Source organism: Otolemur garnettii, unplaced genomic scaffold (assembly GCF_000181295.1).
Source record: "Otolemur garnettii isolate 467f Iridium unplaced genomic scaffold, OtoGar3 scaffold00007, whole genome shotgun sequence".
In the NCBI taxonomy this organism is placed as follows: Eukaryota; Metazoa; Chordata; class Mammalia; order Primates; family Galagidae; genus Otolemur; species Otolemur garnettii.
In genome coordinates this window covers 42,237,644-42,238,471 of record NW_003852402.1, presented here as the reverse complement: position 1 = coordinate 42,238,471, position 828 = coordinate 42,237,644, and the positions used below count along the sequence as shown (strand labels likewise).

General features: G+C 34.7%; 1 protein-coding gene across 1 annotated transcript in view; it reads right to left on the bottom strand.

Moving 5' to 3' along the window:
• CAPS2 (calcyphosine 2) overlaps window positions 1-828 on the bottom strand; it is a 57,219-nt gene that overhangs the window by 53,434 nt on the left and 2,957 nt on the right. The window lies entirely within an intron of this gene.

The window sequence follows — 828 nt, the reverse complement described above, 5'->3', positions numbered from 1 at the left end:
ACTCAGTAAGAATCTCAATTTAAGAAAAAAAAAAAAAAAAAGAATTTTGAGATGGAGAAATTATCCTGGATTATCTAGTGAACTCAAAGTAGTAATCATCACGGTCCTTATAAGAGGTAGGCGCGACAGTCTGAATGAGACAGAGAAGAGGTAAGAAGGAAGCAGGGGTCAGAGAGCAGCAGAGATGCTACCCACACAGCTGGCTCTGCAGATGGAGGAAGAGACCGTGAGCAGCCTCCACAAGGCCGAGAGGCAAACAATGAATTCTCCCCTGGAGCCTCCAGAAGGAATCACCCCTGCTGACAGCTGAATTTTAGCTCCTGAAGACTACTGATTCTGACCTCCAGAACTGTAAAAGAACAAATTTATGCTGTTTTAAACTGCTAAGTTCATGATAATATTTTAGCAGCAAAAAGAAACTAATGCATGTCCCTCTTCTCCCCCACATCCTAACTTTTATTGGTTTTGGTTTTGCCATAGGAAGCTGATGAAAATATTTTTGAGAAAAGTGTTCTTTATTCGATGCAAAGAATAAAATAGAGTGAAAAGTTTAAGTAGTAACTAAGTGCTGATTGGTAAAAATGCTTGCAAGAGAATGTTGAGGATAATAAGCTTAAAATATTTACAAAATACAGATCAGATGAATATCTGATATTAAAATGTTGTATATTTTATAATTCATCCTTATAGTACCAAAGATAATTTTTTAATTATTTCTACTTTCTTTTTCTATAACCTTGAGTTTATTTAATCATAAATTATTTTTAAGTTTTTTAAACATAGCATGTCATAGTGCCAGCTATTCATGTTATAAACATAGCATGTCAT